The sequence below is a fragment of the Orcinus orca genome, chromosome 7 (genome assembly GCF_937001465.1).
Source record: "Orcinus orca chromosome 7, mOrcOrc1.1, whole genome shotgun sequence".
NCBI lineage: Eukaryota > Metazoa > Chordata > Mammalia > Artiodactyla > Delphinidae > Orcinus > Orcinus orca.
Window position 1 is genome coordinate 5,275,292 of NC_064565.1, and position 18,994 is coordinate 5,294,285.

Consider the following 18,994-nt stretch of genomic DNA (forward strand, 5'->3'; position numbering starts at 1 on the left):
CCCTCCTTCCCCTCCTCTCCCCTCCCCCTTCCTCCTCCCCCTCCCCTCCCCCTCCTCCTCCTCTTCCTCCCCCTCGCCTCCTCCCTCCTTCTCCTCCCCCTCCCATCCTCCTCCTCCTCCTTCTTCCCCTCCTCCCTCCTCCCCTCCTCCCTCCTCCGCTCCCCTCCCCTCCCCCCTCCTCCTCCACATCCTACTCCCCTCCTCTCCTCCCTCCTCCCCTCCCCTCCCCCTGCCCTCCTCCTCCTCCTCACCCCCCTCCCCTCCTCCCTCCTCCTCACCCTCCCCTCCCCGCTCCTTTTCTATTTTTTCTTACTGGCTCATACCCAGCCCACCCCCCACACCTTTCCCTGGGGACACAGCTCTTCACGAATCCTTGCTTTTCCCAGGGGTCTCAGTCCTGACGCTCCATCTTGACTTCATGGGCCCAGTGCCTGGCCTTCCCTCTGTATGGCTGTTAAAATGAGTGACTGTGGGTTTCAGGAATTTCCAGGTGCTTCCAGGGTGGCCCACCTGTCACTCAACTTTCAGCCCCTCTTAGCTTTTGGTCCCAGTGGGTTTCCTCAATCCCTTATATGTTCAGGTAGTCATTTCAAATGATGTTTGTTTTATTTTAATCAACATGCCTGGGTACTTGCATTGGAATTTTTGCTTCTAGTATATCTAACCTACAAGTGCAAGTTCTGATTTTGTTCCAAGCATTTTTTTGCATTTAAAAAAAATTTATTTTATTGGAGTATAGTTGATTTACAATGCTATGTTAGTTTCTGGTGTACAGCAAAGTGATTGTTATACATACATATATTCTTTTCCATTATGGTTTGTCACAGGATATTGAATATAGTTCCCTGTGCTACATGGTATGACCTTGTTGTTTGTACTAAGCATTTAAACATGTGAGATGTTTTGTGAGCCCTTTCAGAGCAGACTCTATTTCCCACAGCCCTCCGGCTCTCCTGTACGCAAGCCCTGCTGACCTTCAATGCCAGATGCTCTGGGGGCCCATCTTTCTGGTGCAGGACCAGAGTTGGGAAGGCTGATGTGGGCTCAGACCCCTGGCTCCTTGGGGAGGACCTCTGCCATTATGATTGTCATCCCATTTGTGGGTTGCCCACCCAGGGGTGTGGGTCTTGACTTTACAGCATCTCTGCCCCTTCTTTTCTGCTCATCTGCAGGTGGTTCTCAGCCATAGCTGTTTTGTAAGCAGTTGTGATTTTTGTCTGCCTACTCCCCCATCCTGGCCTCTCCTCCTAACTGTAGGTAACTCTCAGGACCATTTCTGGATGCTCAGCAAACTTATTAGGGCATGTCTTCATATTGACTGTTGTCATTTTCACTGGGACATAATGGAAACTTTTTGCTGTGACCATTTCAACCTTTCCATATTTCAGGAAGGTTTTCTTCTATTAACACTTTATTGGTTTTTAAAATTCATTTATTCTGTTTTCTTTTTCCAAAGAATCATCCCCTTATATCTCTTTTCTGCTCCCTAATCACTTCATTTCACTGTTCTTTTCCACTTTATCTTTCACTATCCCCTCCCCTTTATTTTGCTTCTAATGTGGCTTTTCTCTCTGTAAGAATTTTCTTTTTCTCTCCTGTTTCTTTCCTGAGCTCCTCCAGTTCACTTTTCCCCTCCTTCTGATGTAATTTTTATATCTCTGCTCCAATCTCTTTCATATCTATTGTCCTTTTTTTTCCCTAAGAAGCCATGTTACCTTTAATTTTTTTAATATGAAGGACTGTTTATCTGATTTCCCTTTACTCCATTCCCCTTGGGCCTCTGGATGGAATTCCTCCTCTGATCCATACTTACTTGCCTTTTTTTTAAAAAATTTATTTTTGGCTGCATTGGGTCTTCGCTGCTGTGCAGGGACTTTCTCTAGTTGTGGCGAGCAGGGGCTGCTCTTCGTTGTGGTGTGCGGACTTCTCATTGTGGTGACTTCTCTTGTTGTGGAGCACAGGCTCTAGGCGCGCAGGTTCAGTAGTTGTGGCGCACGGGCTTAGTAGCTCTGCAGCATGTAGGATTTCACCGTACCAGGGCTGGAACCTGTGTCACCTGCATTGTCAGGGGGATTCTTAACCACTGCACCACTAAGGAAGTCCCCCATACTTACTTGCTTTTTGCTTATGACTCCATCTTCTGGTGACTGTTCATTTTTGAGTGGGAAGTGGTCTGCCCCCTTTGCCCCCTTCAGAACTGTGAGACACTGTGACTATTTTTTTCTCCAACTGTTTTTATTGTGGTTTACAAGTTGTTTGACGTCAGTCTCCCACTGACTCGGTTTTCTCCTCCTTGGGTTATTATCAGGACTAAACGAGAGAAAATGTGCAAAGTGCTTGATCCACTGTGTGGCACCTGGCACACGATGAATCAGTAGTAACTATTATTATTATTACCACATTATTGGCTGTCTGGACCCTTCCAGCTGACCCCTGATTTCTAACCAACCAGTTTACTCTGTCCTCAGCTGTTGCCTGGAAGGGAGCCTGCCTCATCCACCCAGGTGCCCATCTCCACGGTAGCCCCAGAGGCTCTCCCTGGGTGTTGAGTGAGTGGCTGGCACAGGGCACCCCCCAGCCAGAGCTGAGCCTGAGGGGACAGTTCCTGCTGCTTCTGGCAGCTGCCTTTCCTCGCTGAAGCCTCCCACCGGCATCTGGCAGGTCTTTGCTGGCCTCTGTCCCCACCTGCCTTCTCAATAGGACTGTTGGCATCACTCTGCCCAGGCTGCAGGCTTATGGTGAGGGGCAGAGGGCTCCTGGTCCGTGCAGGAAGGACCAGGTGTCCTGGGTCCCTGAGCCTGACCTGTGTGGTCAAAGATGGTCCTCCAGAGGCCATGTGTGAGCCCCTGCTCAGCCTCCTGCACAAGCCTGACCGGGGCCTCCGGCCTGGGCATCCCCAAGCGCCCATGTTGAATGAAGTCACAACAGCCTGAAATCCGGCCGAGGGCCAGGCAGACCCCAGGGAGTCCTGGGGGTGCAGCTGAGGGGTGGCCGGGAGGAGCACGCAGCTGCCCACACATCTGTGGAGGGCACGCCACTGCCAAGTCCAGGCTCAGAGAGGTGGTGTCGGTGGAGGAGGGGGTGTTTGACAGGTCCCCAGTGTGTGCCTGTCCACCTAGCCAGGATGCCCCCTCCCTCACCAGAGCCTGCCAGGCCCCACGGGGCAAAGAGCATTCTCACCATGGGCCCCCTTTCCTCCTCTGCTGGGGGGGAGGGGAGGGATTCCGGACTGTGTTGCCCTCACCTGTGTACCCAGCACGTGCCCCCCTGTCCCCAGCCTCTCCTGTCACCTCTGCCCTAGTCTACCTGGTAGGCAAAATGAGAGGCTCAGAGAGGGCAAGAATGCACTCCAGCCGTACCCGCCACACAGCTCACGAGGGTGTGGCAAGGCTGCGGCCCCAGCCTGCTCTCTGGGTGCCGTCGTGTCCTCCTCACCTGGCCGTGATCCCTCCCTCCCCACCCCGGTCCTGGCCGCCAGGGCTCCGCTGGGCACACAGGCCTAAGACCAGTCACTTCTAGGCCCTCTGAAAATATTTTCATTTCAATGGGTTTTTACATCAGAGGGAAAAAGAATAGAATCATAACCAATATATACTAATGAATCCGGTCTGGATTCTATTTGCTTTTATACCAGTGCAGTCTTCAAATGTAACATTTGCTATTTCAAGTGCATGGGGCCCATGACAGTCATGACGGGGCCCTGGTCTTGATTCCTGAGACTCACCAAGCCCATCAGCCTGTGGAATGCTCTTCTCTCAAGGCCAACCCCCTCCCCCAACCCTTCAGCCTGAGATCAGGGCTAGTTAGACCCTCGGTTGCCTGGGCATCGAGGTCGGACCAGGCCACTCACACCCTGGCAGGAAGCAGATCCAAGGAGCCCTGGCTGCCGGGAGGGAGGGGATGGTGGTGAGAGAGTTTGTATCAGGTGTCCTAGCTTGGGTTCAGGGATGGTCAGAATACGCATGGGTTGTCCCCACCAAGGATCGATTTGCAGGAAGGATGGAGGAGTTTTCTGGAGAGAAGACCTGACCCTTGTGGTGGAGGAGTTCTGCACATGTGCTTGGTTGAGCACAACAGGCTGGGCGGGTAGGAGAGGAACAGGGACAGCAGGCCTGCAGGATGACAGAGCCTGGGTGGTGTTTGACCTTGAGCAGGTTAGCACGTCTGCCTGCATTTCAGTCCTCTTATCTGTAAAATGGGGACAGGACGCCTCAAGTTTGGGGGAGAGGCAATCCAGCAGGCTCAGAGCCCAGCATGGTGCCGGCAGCAGGGTGTCCCTGAGTGGGGGCTGTTATCATGCTGGAGGTGGAAAATGCTCTCTCCTTCATGGCCCTTCTCCTCCCTCTGCTTCTCTCATCCCTTCCATTCATGCCCTAGTTCCGAAGGCTCTTGCTCAGAGCATGGCATGCCCCCCAGCCCTGCCTGCTCCCCCTTCCATGCTTCTCACCCTAGGTTGCCTGGTCACCTGGTTGTTCAGACTCAGCTGGAGGGCTGAGGCTGCTTTTTTATTCATAGTCTTTTCCATTATGGTTTATCACAGGATTTTAAAAAAATATTTAATTAATTAATTACTTTTTAAAAAAATTTTATTTTTGGCTGTTTTGGGTCTTAGTTGCGCCACATGGGATCTTCATTGCGGCATGCAGGATCTTTCGTTGAGGCACACAGGCTTCTCTGTAGTTGTGACGCGCGGGCTCTGTAGCTGCTGCGAGTGGGCTTAGTTGCCCCGCGGCATGTGTGATCTTAGTTCCCCCACCAGGGATCGAACCTGTGTCCCCTGCATTGGAAGGCGGATTCTTTACCACTGGACCATCAGGAGTCAATATCACAGGATATTGAATACAGTTCCCTGTGCTATACGATAAGACCTTGTTGTTTATCCATTCTCTATATAATAGTTTGCATCTGCTCACCGCAAACTCCCAGTCCTTCCCTCCCCCACTCTCCTCCGCCTTGGCAACCACAAGTCTGTTCTCTTTGTGAGTCTGTCTCTGTTTCATAGATAAGTTCATTTGCGTCATATTTTAGATTCCACATATAAGCTATATCATATGGTATTTGCCTTTCTCTTTCTGACTTACTTAGTATGACAATCTCTAAGTCCAGCCATATTGCTATAAATGGCATGATTTCATTTTTTTATCCTGAGTAGTATTCCACTGTATATATATCTCACACCTTCTTTATTCACTCATCTATCGATGGACATTTAGGTTGTTTCCATGTCTTGGCTATTGTAAATAGTGCTGCAATAAACATTGGGGTGCATGTATCTTTTCAAATTAGTGTTTTCATTTTTTCCAGATAAATACCCAGAAGTGGAATTGTTGGATCATATGGTAGTTCTATTTTTATGTTTTTAAGGAATCTCTATAGTGGTTCCTTAACCACTATAGAGAACTATAGAGTTCTCTATAGTGGTGGCACCAACTTACATTCCCACCAACAGTGTAGGAGGGTTCCCTTTTCTCTACACCGTCCCCAGCATTTATTATTTGTAGACTTTCCATGAGGGCCATTCTGACTAGTGCGAGGTAGACCTCATTGTAGTTCTGATTTGCATTTCTCTAATAATTAGCGATGTTAAGCATCTTTTCATGTGTTGAAGCTGCTTTTAACAGAAACTGGGGACCCACCAAGGAATTCTGGACAGAGGCTTGAAAAGGAATTCCCTCCATCCTCCATCACTTGTTTATTTCATGGGGGAAACTATTGCCTGCTCTTGCCCTAGTCCCGTCAGCATGAGATGCAGCTTGGCTCTTGATGTGGTCAAAGGCAGGGTGAGGATCTGCCCAAACGGCCCACGGCACGGCCTGGAGTTCCCTGCACTCAGGCCAGTGGTGCTGCCAGCCGAGCCCGGCTGGTTTGCCAGGGGAGAGGAGACAGGAACTGCGTCAGCTCCTGCACTTTTCTTTGGCTTTTGTTTTACTCGGGGATCCCGCTGCTGCTCCCCAGCTGGGCCCGGGAAGGGGCAAGCAGAGGGCTGAGATGCACATTTGCATCAGATTATGGAAGAAAACCTGCACTGCAGAAAGCCCGGGGGTCCAGGGATCTTTATGTTGACCTTGACCTGAGGGCAGAGGGCCCTTGGTGATGAAGAGCCCCCGCCTCGGGGTCGGGCAGACCTGGGTTCAAATCCCAGCTCTGTCAGTTACTAGCTGAGTGACCTCAGGCAAACTCCTTAACTTCTCTGATCCTCAAAATACCTTCCTTATGGGCTTATAATGATGTTTAAATGACATATCGTAGTTTCTGGTGCACAGAAGTAAAACTTTTACCATCTTGGTTGGTAATCAAGATGCACTGCACTCTTGCCCTCCCTTCAAAATCCCCCAAGTATCCTGCCCCCCTCACCAAGGACAGAAGGCCAAGACCTTAGGGTTAAAACCACGGGTGCTGCCGCCCTCTAGTGGCAGAGCTGAGCCGCACAAACCATCCCAGCCAAGGTGAGCATTTCACATCCCCTGGGAATCTCTGATCAAAGCCATGATTTCTTCCTGGACTTAAGAATACTGTATATTATATCAACATGAAGAAAATAATGTGGTTTTCCTCTGAAAACCGTTTTAAAAATATCTGTAATACATGCATGTTAAATTCTTATAATTGATTTTTCCCCAAAAATATTTTCATGTGAAATCGGTGCTGTTCTGCACTCCTGCTCGTTACATCCTGGAAACCCCAACAGTTTCCTTTCCACCGTTTAGAGCTAATACAGCGCCTTAGATAAATCCCTGTATCTCGTGGAGGCCAAGCCCACGAGAGCTGTCAAAAGAGGAGGATTTGGGGGTCTCTGAGCAGCACCTCTGTCACCTGATCTACTCACGTGCGTCCCCTCGGAAAAGTCTGTTTTGGGTCATGACCAAATGCTGAGGCAGCCAGCTCCCCACCTTCTCGCTGCCTTCATAGCTCACCTCCCTCCCCCACCCCCATCTGGCTGAAGTGTCAAGGATTTCCTTTCCTGCAGGAAATTAACTTGCATTTTACACTTCACATCCATAGGAATTTAATCCTCTGCCATCCCCGGTCTGTCTTGCATGACAGAGAGATGGCTGGCATCCCTGCTTCTTGGTAAAATACAGCCTTCCCTCTAAATCCAGGGGGACTGGGAGGGCGGGCTCACAGCACTGGCAGAGAGCGGGTCCTGGTAAACATGGCTGCATACAAGCCTGAGGAGTCGATCCTGTAGAAGGAAACTTACAGGTGGCAGGCCTGACAAAGGGAAAGAAGGCTAGGACGCTGTGCTGGAGGGCATAAGGCCACTGCAGGTGTCCCCAGGTGTCCCTTCCTCTTCACCTCAGTAGCTCGGAGGGATTACGGGCTCTGGAGCCACACAGCTGGGTGACTTTGCACAAGTGGCTTAACCTCAACAACAGGGGGATGTTGAAAGCAGTAAATGAGTCAGTGAACCCAGTAAGCACGCAGTACTTGTTAGCATAATTATTATTTTTTTTTAGCATAATTATTGATAGCATTACTATCATTCTGGTTAGCACTATATTGAAAGTATGTTCAATATCCTGGGATAAACCATAATGGAAAAGAATATGAAAAAGAAGATATATATAACTGAGTCACTTTGCTGTATGGCAGAAATTAACACAACACTGTAAATCAACTAAACTTCATAAAATTTTTAAAAATTTTTAAAATATATTATTACTCTGATTATTATAGGACCTCTGTCACCTCTTCTCAGATGAATGCGTAGCCCCTGGTCTGGCCCCGTCTCCAGCCTCCCTGCCCAGCCACTTCCCTCCCAGCAACCAGGACTCCCTCTAAAGGAACTCTCCCACCATGTCCCAGCCCCTTGCCCCCCAGGGGTCCTCCGCCCCAGGCCTGGCCCCAGCCTCCCTTCAGCCTCAGCTCCAGCCTCTCGCCTCTTCGCAGCCTTTCCAGCCCCCGCGCTGCTTCTACAGTGACTCCAAGGAAGTCTTTGCTCTTGCTGTGTTCCCTCTACTCGGCTTCTCTCTGACGCTCATTCTGGCTCTGGTATTGCCTCTCCTGTGAGGGGCCGACTCCCTGGAGGTGCCGAAGTCCCGCCCCCTCTCTTCCCGTCCACCTGTGTGCCTGTCACCACCCGGTCCACACTGCGGGACGGTCCCTACTTGCCGGTCCCCTCTCCTCTCGTAGCCGAGACAGAATGGAGACCCAGGCCCTGCACAGCCCAGGAGCTTGGGAAGCAGCGCTGAAACTAAGACTTGTCACGTGAGTCCTGCCGGGCCACAGGCTCTGAATTAGGTGGACGGCAGACGTCCTGGGGGCGCGGGAGTGGGCAGTCCTTAGGCAGAATCTTAGGATAATGTCTCCAAAATCCTGTTCCAATTCAGCACCTGCACGACGCCTGACTTTCAAAGCAAGGTGTGTCTGCGTGTGCACATGCAGAGGTGGTAAGCGCTGCCCTTGTCAGATGAACTGCTTGGAAAATGTCAGTTTCCTGGTTCAACACGCATTGCGCGTCCACAGCACGCCACGTGCTGTTGCAAGCGCTGGAGGCGCATTGGTGAACCAGACCTCAGCGCTCCCGGCCTGCACGTTTGTAAACCTGGAGATTCTGCTTGCTCTCCTCCTCCCTGCAGGGCGCTGAGCACCTGGGAGGTTCCAGGCCCCGAGAGGGGAGAGGTGATGCCAGGAGGGCTGGACAGCTGCGATCCTGGCCGCTCCCCGCCCCCGCCGCCTCCACCTCGCTGGCTGTAATGCAGAGGGAGGCGCACTAGGTGGCGATATTGGGCCACATTCCGCTTTCAACTCCGGCTTCTACAGACCTCACCCCGTCAAACCCTTCCAGAGCCTTCGGCTTCCCAGACCCCCAAGACTATCTGAGACCGCAGACCCCCAACTCCCAGGCACCTTTAGATCCCAGATCCCAGGATCCCTGTTCCCCCAGGCTCCCCATCCCTAAATTCTGGAGCCCCCAGATCCAGGAATTCCCCAGACACTAGATTCCCATATCTTAAACCATCCTGGAGCCCCAGACCCTAAGACTCTGACCCTCAGACAGCCCAAGGCTCCGTATCTTCCAACCCCCCAAATCCTCAGACCCAGATCCCCAAGGGCCCCCAGATCTCCCAGACCCCCAGCACTTCCAGCTTTCCCAAACCCCAGTCCTCAGACCCTAACTCCTCAGCTCCTCAGCTTACCAGGGTCTACAACCCTACAAACTGTCCCCCATCTTCAGACCCTTCTAGACTCCTGAGACCCCAGATTCCTCAGAATCCTCGGACTCCCCAGACACCCCTGATCTCCTAGACCCACAGACCTTTAGACCTCCACACCCCTACAAACAGCTAAGATCTGAATCTTCAACCCTCCCTAAACCTACCAGGTCCCCGAGGTTCCCACTAAGATCCAGGTTGGCTGACTGCCCCCCACTTCCCCAGAGAGGCTCCCTGACCACCCCCTGGACTGAGGCTCACAAAGGCCACAGCCTTGAAGGTCCCATCTTGCAGAGATGAGCAAATCGCAGCCTGGAGAAGGGAAGGAACCTGCTCCAAGCCCCTGGGGTGTGAGTAGCTGGCACCCAGGCCCCCAGTTCCCAGTTCCTGCAGTGCCTGGCACAGAGCAAGTGGGCAGCAAAGCTGGCCGTGATTCTTACCGTGACCACGCAGCCTAAACACCCACGTCCTGGCCCAGTTCAGGCTGACTCCTCCCAGACCCAGTGTGGGACCATTCTATCTTCCTGGGACTGAACAATCAAAACACCTCCGAATTTAGCAACATCTGCAAATTTAATTAACAAGCTGTTTATCTTCCAGGCGAGCGATTAATAAAGGTGTCAGGCAGAACAAGGCCCTACACAGCTCCCTGCAGGGCCCCCCAAATGGCCCTCCTGTGAACAAGGAGCTGGCCATTTATCAGAGGGACACAGCGGGATGTGCTGGCAAAGACCAGAGAAGGGGAAGCAGAGGGGGAGGGAGACAAGACAGAGAGTCACCCCCCAGACGCCTTGCCCTTGTCCAGCCCTTCAGCAAACGGGCGCCGGACCCTACGTGTGCCCGGTACCGTGCTGAGCACGTAACAAACAGCACCCGGACAGTCCCCCCACTGGAGCTGTGAGCAGCAGGGGGGCAGATGCAGTGTGCAGGCTGACCACTCACCCAGCAGGGTTGACCGTGTCCCATCCCCGGAGAGTAAGCTGTCAGCCTGTGGCTACACGGCCTTCCGGAGCTGGAAGAGCTTTTCAGGGAGGAGTCCTGGAAGCCACCCCCTCTGCTCTGGGTGGTGCCTCCCCACCCCTCCGTGCAAGCTGGAGTTTGGTAGCCACGGTCCTCCCTAAACCTCATGGATTCTGGTTTTTCTGGGAGCTGCTCCAGTGATGGGAACAGCTTCTGTGCAGGTGCAATTAACACCGACTACGATCAAAGTCAGAACAGCATATGACCACTTTGTCTGTGTAGCATAGGTGTGGTCTCCTAGACCTGCGAGATGGAGCTGGACTCCAGGAGCCCAGCACGTGCCTTTCACAGGTGAGGAAACAGAGGCACAACAGGCTGAAAGTGACTTTTCTACGTGACAAGTGCAGCCAGGACTAGATGTGACCCCAGATGCTCTCCACTGAACGAAGCTGTACCCTGAGCCTCATTACAACCCTCCACCAGCCTCCTGACTCCAGCCTGGGAATAAGCCTGGGTGAGGACCCCTGGGGCGTGCATACACACACACACACACACACACACACACACACACACGCTGAATGAAAGAGAACCCACAACATCCACTTCCCACCATTTCCTGGAAGACTTTCTCATCTTCACTCTCCTCAACGTCCCAACAGCCTCCTCGAATTTCTCCCAACTTTTGGCCTCTTATTACACCGAGAAAAGAGCTAGGAAAGAGCATCGGAAGAAAACAGCCTTCCCACTACCAAATACGCCCACTGGACAGCCAGATCCTCTGCTCTCCCTGCAGTTAAAGGGGAGCCCCCATCCGAGACCGGCCTCCCTCCATACCTGGACCACAGGGCGGCTGCTCTCCTGGCTGTCTCGCCCCTGCAGAGTCTCCTGGTCTCCTTGGCTTGTTCCTCCTCATCTCTCGACTTTGAGGGAGCCCTGAAGTCTCAGTCCAAATACATATTGTCTGTTCCCTCGTTAGGTGAGCTTGGCCCCTCCATGGCTTTTCATGTCGTCCCACATTTAAGTCTGCAGTCTGGCATCTCCCCAACTACAGATGGTTAAAGAGACATCTGGATGTGACTTTCCTCCTGGATGTGCATATAAGCCCCTCAAGTTTACTAGGGTCCCCAAACAAGCTCTATCTGTCCCCGGCCCTGGACAAGCTGCCATCTCCCATCTCTTCTGCTGCCTGACCAGCGCCTTGCTACCTTGGTCACCCTTACACAGGTGCAACTGGACGACGCCTTGCCTCTGGTCCACACGGGACAGGGGGTGTTGGTGGAAACTGCTCAGCACCAAGCCTAAGCACCCAGGAAGTGTGGGTGGAAGCGAACCCCCATGGGGCCACTGTGGCTGGATGAATCCTCCCTCCTTCATCCCCAGGTGATGTGTCTGACATGCATCCCGTGATGCCCTTCGGGAGGTCCCAAGCTCAAGCACCAGTGCCTGTGGGGCAGCTGACTTCAGGAGCATCTGGGAGTGGCCCTCGCAGCCTTCTTCCCCCTCCCTGTACAAGCCCTGCTCTCTGGGGAGCCCTGCCTAAGACCTGAGGAGGGGGCCCGCTCAGAGCCCCTTGGATAAAGCACTGCTGTCCACCTGGGAGCAGTGTTTAGCCTTCAGCTTCCAGCTGTTAGTGTCATCAGCTTTCGAGCGGAAGTCACATTAACGGGGTGGCCCCAGCCATAACTGTCCCCAGGACGGGTCTCCGGGGATGGACACGCTTTGCTCCAGTGCCCACGGGCCGGGGGGCACAGGTCCTTTGGGGTCTGCATCGCGGTCTGAGGCTCCTCCCCCCCCTCCCTGCCTCTTCCCTCTGCTTCCCTAAGTGAGACTCCCACATAAACTTTTGCACCTTAACTGCCTCTCAGCATCTGCTTCCCAGACCATCCAACCTGACACAGTCTGATCAGGACTTGGGAGGAGTGAGATGCAGTGGATTGGACAGAGTGGGGGGAGAGACTGGTCTTGGGGGAGGGGGAGAAACTGAAGATGGTATTAATGTCCTAATATTCTTATTGGGCACCAGTCCGGGGAAGGTGGAGGCCATACTGAGAGCAGCTGGGATTCAGGAATGTTGGAGAGACCCCACAGGTGGGAGGGGGAAGGGCAGGGCTGCCCAGGTAGAGCTGGGCGAAGAGGACTCTGCCCCTGTATGCACAAAGAGGCAGGCTGTCTGGACCGTGCCTGGGAGTGCAGACTCAATCTTGACATCTAGAAAAGAAGCAAGGGGTGAGACTTCCCCATCAATCGATCGACAGGAGCAGACTTGGAGCAGGTCCCTGCAGGTGAAGCGCTGTGTCTTCAAGGAGGTGGATTTAGGCGCCTCTTGGATGAATGCACTTCTGTGCTTCTCCAAGACCTGTCTTGCTGCAGGCGGTCGACCCTGGGCTGGCAGGATGCCTGTCACTGGTAGAGGGAGCTCATGGGCCTCCCCTGTGGTCAACCCAGCTCAACAGGATTTACTAAGTGCCAGCTTTGGACCAGCAGGTGGGGGCCGAGTGGGGAAGAAAACAGCTCCTGCGCCAGGGAGCCCTTGGTCCTGGGGAGATGACAAATATAGGAACACAGAGGTTCTCTGCCACGCCCAAGACAGGTGTCACATCCAGGGACCTAACAGGCACAGGAAGAGATCTGAGAGGGCTTCCTGGAGGAGGTGACGCTCACCCCGAGTCCTGTGGATGAGTGGGAGCTGGAGGAGAGTCAGGGGCACTCGAGGAGGACCTGGAGGGTCAGGCCCTTTGGGGTGGGGTGGGCTTGGGGAGGCCCGACCAGAGGTGGGGTTTAGACTTGGTAGTGGGCGGGAGGGGCTCGCGGAGGCCTCCGAAAGGGAAATGCTGGAGGCTGGGAAGTGTTCCGATACCTCCCGGAGTCTCCCACCGGCAGCTTGAAGGTTGGAGAGGGTTTAACTGGGCAGGAAGGCAGAGGGGAGACAGTCAGGGAACCCGGATCCAGGTAGAGGCGGAGCGAAAGGAGAGGAAGGGACTTGAGGGGCGGGGTGGGGGTCCGCAGGCGTGCAGAGCTGCTGCCTCTGCTTGGGTCTCTCCGCACACGGGGCCCGCAGGGGGACTTTTATTCTTGTTCCTAATAAAAGCAGAAGAAGAGGGGGAGAAAACAAGACCCAGCGCCTCTCAGTTTCAGAATTAGCCACTATCTTTTTTTGGTTAAAAATCGATGGCAGGAAGTGGCTGGAGATGTAAGATTTAACTTCCGAAGCAGCGGCTGGGGACGAAGGCCCCAGGAGCGCCTCACGGGCTCATTTGCATTTCAAACAGCCAGTTTGTTTTATCTCCTAATTAGCATACTCACCCTCCGCTGAAAACAAGTCCATTAAAGGAGACTCTGCTCCCAGACCAGCTCCTCCTTTAAATATTTTTAAAGTGCATGATTAATACACTTGCCCAGTGCTGCCTGGGACTGTGCTGGGGGTCAGGGGGCAGGGAAATGAAAGAACACGGCTGCACTCGGCGCTGACTAGCTGATTAATCACGGCCCTTTTCTGTAAATCAGGACAGCTGGCAGGGGCAGCCACAGGCCCTCGTGGGGAATGAGGTTGTGCGGGTAGGACAGAGGGGGGTCGGGGGAGATCCCGGAAAGAAGGGCCCACTTGCAAACCTTGGGCCCCAGCCCCTCTGCACTCAGGCAATTCCCAAGTTCAAGAGAGTCAGTGACGGGACTCCCCTGGTGGCGCAGTGCTTAAGAATCTGCCTGCCAATGCAGGGAACATGGGTTCGAGCCCCGGTCTGGGAAGATCCCACATGCTGCAGAGCAACTTAGCCCGTGCGCCACAACTACTGAAGCCCACGAGCCCTAGAGCCTGCATGCCGAAACTACTGAGCCTGCGTGCTGCAACTTCTAGAGCCCATGCTCCACAAGAGAAGGCCACACACTGCAACGAAGAGCAGCCCCCGCTCACCGCAACTAGATAAAGCCCGCGCGCGGCAACGGAGACCCAAGGCAGCCAAAAAAAAACTTAGAACTAAAATTTAAACATTAAAAAAGAAAGTGCCCGCTGGGAAGACACAGGAAATCTCCTCGTCCCCTTGAACTTTTCAGGATCTGATGACAACATCAATTTTAGGAAGAGCCAACACAGGGTTGGAGGCGAGGCATATGGCGCTGCGTGTACCTGGGTTGGCCTGAATTCTTCCAACAGCCCTGTGTTCCAGAGGGGCGCGTGAGGTTCTTCAAAGTCAAGGCCACCCCTGGAGCCAGGGTCCACAGTCATTCTCCCTGGCTGGTTCCACTCCAAAGCCTGCACTCTCAAGGGGAGCTCCGTCCAAGCCAACGCCCAGAAGTGCCGGTCCTGGCTGCTGGCGTGGGCTGGCCCCTCCCCAGGATCCTGGCCCTGCATGGTCAGCCTCCTTCCATGCCCCCCCATCCAGCCCGGATGTCCCTCCCTGGGGACCAGTCCAGGCTCTCCACCGCCTTGCCCGCACTTCTTGACATGTGTATTAAGTCGTGTTTGACTTGTCCTTGTTCACGAGGATGACAGATTCCCTGAAGGCGGGACCTGTGGCCCCAGGGCCCAGCGCAGGGTCAGACTCTGGGGTGATGTGACGGATCTGTACCCGGTCACCTCACCTAAGATGAAATGCCGTTCCCAGAACTCCCTTCCCTGGGCAGTTCGGGTTAAGCTGGGCCCCAAGAGAGCGTTTGCACACAGTGTTAGTGAAGGTGGAAGGGGGTGGCAGTCACATCCCTCTGACACTCAGAAGATGGTGTCGCCCGCCTTGGCCCTCCAGGTGATGCTGGTCTGCAGGGGACGGAGATGGTGCCAGGCAGTGGGACCGCAGCACCTCCAGCTCCCACCAGACCACCCCCCTCCCCGCCCTGAGCCTTCTCCACTCCTGGGCTGGGTGTGTGCTTAGCTCTGTGAAGAAGGCTCCAGCATCTCCTGCAGGTCAGCCCATCATTAAAAGTATAGGCTCGGAGATGGAACAGATGAACTTGGGGCCCAGTCCTTCCTCCTGGGCTCCAGCTTAGCCCGTCAGGCTCTGTGTGTCCCTGCTGTGCCCATCCACAGCCGTCTTCCCTCCCCTCTGCGCCTGTCCTGCTGGCTCTGGACCCATCAGCCACAGCCTCCTGTAGGTTGTTACCCTCACCTGGGAAGGTTTGGGAGGGACAGCAAATGCCAAGGCACTGGGCTGGGATGAGCTTGGTGCTGGTGGAAGAAGCCCAGCTGGCTGAAGCAAGAGCGAGGGGACCAGTGAAAGAGGCGGGCAGGACCAGGCAGTCCTTGTGGGAGGGATGCAAGACACACTTTTTTTTTCTTGCGGTACACGGGCCTCTCACTGCTGTGGCCTCTCCCGTTGCGGAGCACAGGCTCCGGACGCGCAGGCTCAGTGGCCGTGGCTCACGGGCCCAGCCGCTCCGCGGCATGTGGGATCTTCCCGGACCAGGGCACGAACCCGTGTCCCCAGCATCGGCAGGTGGACTCTCAACCACTGTGCCACCAGGGAAGCCCAAGACACACATTTTAAAGAGCTCCCTGTAGGGAATTCCCTGGCTGGTGGTCCAGTGATTAGGACTCCTCGCTTTCACTGCCGAGGGCGCAGGCTCAATCCCTGGTCGGGGAACTAAGATCCCACAAGCCATGAGGCGCCGCCAAAAAAAATAATAATTAAATAAAATAAAGAGCTCCCTCTGGCCACTGTGTGGACCGTGGTCTCTAAGGACAGGAGAGCAGGCAGATGGACCAGACAGGTCACTACGGCCATCCCAGCGGTGGCAGTGGAGGGGTCTGGATGGAGGGAAAACAGGAGTGGGTAGAGAAGGATGCAGCTTGAGATAACAGAGAGAGGTCTCCTGAGTGGTGCTGATGTGGGGAAGGAGGGACAAGCCAGGGAGATTCCTGTGTACGGCTTGGTGTATGGGTGGGTGATGATCCCATAGATGGGGAAAGGGGTCTTGGGTCGGGGAAGAGATAAGGGTCATGGTGACCGTCACGTGAGGTTCCAGGTGCCTGTCTGACGTCTGGATGCAGAGAGGGCTGAACAGAGAGAGACACCTGCACGACAGACGGGACTGAAAGACCCTGGGATGGATGTGAGAGTGACAGGAGGAGAGCTGGGGAGGCTGAGCCAGGGCCCCCCAAAACTGATAGGTCAAGGAACCAGTGGAGGAGACCTAAACGGAAGAGCCAGCAAGGCAGGAGGAAAAGCAGAAAAACGAGTGTGCTTTGCGTAGAGGTTCGCTCTTTGTCTAATGGCAAATCATCTGAAATAGTGTAAGAGTCCAGAGCAATTGTTGGAAACCTGTGACCTGGGAGGGTTCCCACCATCCCCTAAACGGTGAGAGTGGCTCACTGGGCCTCAACTGTCTGCACAAAAACGTGGTTTATGCTAAATTCCTGCTCTTCCCTTTCTGGGGAGTCTGGAATTTGGGTTTGTGCTGGCAGAGGTTCTACAGGCCCAGTAAAAATCCGGCACTGAGTCTCTAAGGAGCTTTCCTGGTGGACAGTATCTCACGTGTGTTGTCACAGCTACGGGAATTCAGCGTGTCCTGTGTGACTGCACCTGGAGAAGCTCCGGGAAGCTCAAGTCTGGTTTCCTCTGGACTTCACCCCACACACCTTTTCCCTGTGTTGATTCAGTCTGTATCCTTTTGCTGTAAAAAAAAAAAACAAACCCAACAGACCAAAACAAAACAAAAAAACAACTTAGCCATGGGTGCAACTGTATGCTGAGCCCTCCTAGTGAGTCACCTCCCTTGGGAGTGGTCTTGGGAACCCCAACAAATATGGGTTAAATAAAATATATTATTAAAATGAAAAACAAAACAATACAAAACAAAACTGTGACCCGGGACTGGCTCTCTCTGCAGAGCCTCTGCCTTTTTAAAGCCCAAGAAAGAAATTTCTTTTTCGGCCACTCCTCTTGGTCCCCCCACGGGAATATTCCTCATGGTCTCTTGTCCAGATCCAGACGTTTCCTGTCCTGCCAAATGCAGATCAGCCACCCTCCTCCAGGAAGCCCACCCTGAATGCTCCACTCTCTGCCTCGGCCTGTTTCACCCTTGGCTACTGGTCAAATCCCAGAACTTCTGAAGTTCTGCGGTGCAGGTCACTCACTGGTGCCTTTAGCACCCCCCAGCTGAATGGCTTGGGCAGGGACCTCTTCAGAGCCCCTGTCTCTCAGGCTGGGGTGAGGGTCAAGTGACACAGCAATGTCCACCCTGGAATTGTCCTCTGTGACCTGGGACTGACCACTTTCCCTGCCCAGCTTCGTTTTTCTCATCTGCGAGGTGCTAAGGATGGGGTAACAGCTGGAAATGGGTGGAGGGTTCTGGGATGACATTCTGAGTGAGGGTGGGGAAGCCCTGTGGCACACGGGCTGGCGGACATGCGATGTTCCCGCCAGGGAGCGCTGTCGGGCTGGCTGCTGGAACCCCTTGTCCCTTCTCCCCCCAACCAGGCCTGGCTCCTGGCTGGCTCTGGACAGCAAAACAGTCCTAACCAGAGCCAGGCCCCCTGACGCCCAGCAGTGGGCACAGCCCTTCCTCGGAGAGATGCCGTTGTCATGGACCCCTTCATCAGACCCAAACCCAACCCGCCCTGAGCGCCTGGCCTCAAGGCTCAGGGAGGGGGGAGTCATGCCCCGCAAGGAACTCAGCGCTTTCCCAAGGGTGGCAGAGATTCGCACCCTCAGGAGATGCTTCGGCAGAGAGGGAGGTGGGAGTGCCTGGAGAGGGCAGCAGGGGCCGCTCGGAGGGGGTGGGAGCTAGCTGGCCAAGGGAGAGCAGGGAGGGAGATGTGGGGGGAGAACTTCCGGAGACTGGTGTCCCAGAGAGAGGGGGTACCCACGGCGTGAGCCTGGGGGCCTTAGCCGGCAGAGGAGAGAAGGGGCCTGCCCGGTTATGGAGAGGTTTGGAGCCAGAGTTTACACTTGATGTGATAAAAGCAGGGAACCAGGGTAGGTCCTTGAGTGAGGCAGTGGCCGCAGGGAAGGGCGCCGGGTTGGGATGGGCTGAGGAAGGAGAGAGAGAAAGGAAACAGGTTGTTGCTACAAGTCTCTGCTCACATCCACGATGGGTCCCTAACCCCCTGGGCCCCCTGGTTCTGGCTCATTGACTAAACCTTAGAAGCCACCAGCAAAAATCACATTTTCCAAAGACATGAGCAAATGTCCACAGTGTAAGGTGGAGGGAGACACTGAGAAGGCATGCAGCGTGTATGTTATAATCTCGATTTTGTAAGAAAAGCGCGTGTGTCTGTCAGGATGCCACAGCTCAGCCTGCTTTAGGATGGGGACTTATTTATGGAGGGAGTTTTCTTTTTCTCTTTCTAGCCTCCTTCACCTCCCAGGAAGATTTTGCCTTACCTTCCCCTGCGGTAAAGAGGAGCTTGTTTCCGGTTATAAAAGAGTTAGCCTCTGGATTTTGTGGCCTTCCAAGTCTATTAGGAAAGGACAAAGTTGGGGAAGGAGCACGTGGCAAGGAGAAATGGGGGGTGTAAAGAGCTCCCCCTAGACAAGGGCTGGGCGGGGTAAGGGAGGTCAGGGGCCCAGAGGCCCCAGGGAAGGTCCCAGTCATCAGTGGTCACAGGGTGCCCCTTTCCCAACTCTCCAAGACCTCCAAGTCCAAGAGCGATACATGCGCAGCCAGAGTCCCCGCCTCTCTCCGGAGTTACTCGTGCGGACCCAGGGCCCCTGGACAGCCCTCCCCACTCACACACACCTTGGCACCGTGTGCGGCCCAGGACAGGGCATCAGCCAGTGGGGGGCGGAGCTTAGAACCCCACGAAGCTGATTTCCAGCCCGATGTGATGCACTGTTTCCTGCAGGCCCAGGTTGGTGGCCTCAGTGTCCACCCCAAACATGCTGAGAAAAGAAAAGAAAGAAAATAATCCGGAGGGAATAGACCAGCTCTTACCAACCCCTCTCCCT

The 18,994-nt window shown here is 54.2% G+C and overlaps 1 long non-coding RNA gene across 1 annotated transcript; it reads right to left on the reverse strand.

The window, feature by feature from the left end:
• Positions 1-11,125: 11,125 nt before the first annotated feature.
• Positions 11,126-18,453, reverse strand: LOC125965006 (uncharacterized). Its single transcript, XR_007478423.1, has 3 exons — positions 18,431-18,453; positions 16,628-16,718; positions 11,126-11,160 (listed from the first exon to the last, which is right to left on the reverse strand). It is a non-coding gene; the product is annotated as an uncharacterized LOC125965006 (long non-coding RNA).
• Positions 18,454-18,994: the final 541 nt, after the last annotated feature.